Here is a 358-nt window from a genome sequence, read left to right on the forward strand (position 1 = left end):
TTCGCGATATCTCACGAAACACTGTTACGCTGCGACGCGCCTGGCACACATATAGCTAGGCCTGCGGCGCTGACACCCGAGACGAGTTAAGGCCTTACATCACAGTTAAGCCCCTAGTTTTAAACTAGTTGTTTCTGGTTATTTTTATGAGTTAAAACGAGTCAGGGGGTCAAATGTTAAGGCCTTACATCACAGTTAATCCCCTAGTTTTAAACTTGTTGTTTCTGGTTATTTTTTAGAGTTAAAATGAGTCAGGTGATCAAAACTAGGTAATAATTATGTAGGTGGGCTTCTTTTTAAACAAATCATACAAAAAACAAGTTCCGGAAACTTTGGGTTTGTAAGGAAACATCTGGAG

Source organism: Frankliniella occidentalis, unplaced genomic scaffold (genome assembly GCF_000697945.3).
Source record: "Frankliniella occidentalis isolate FOCC.00 unplaced genomic scaffold, Focc_3.1 Scaffold459, whole genome shotgun sequence".
Classification (NCBI taxonomy): Eukaryota; Metazoa; Arthropoda; class Insecta; order Thysanoptera; family Thripidae; genus Frankliniella; species Frankliniella occidentalis.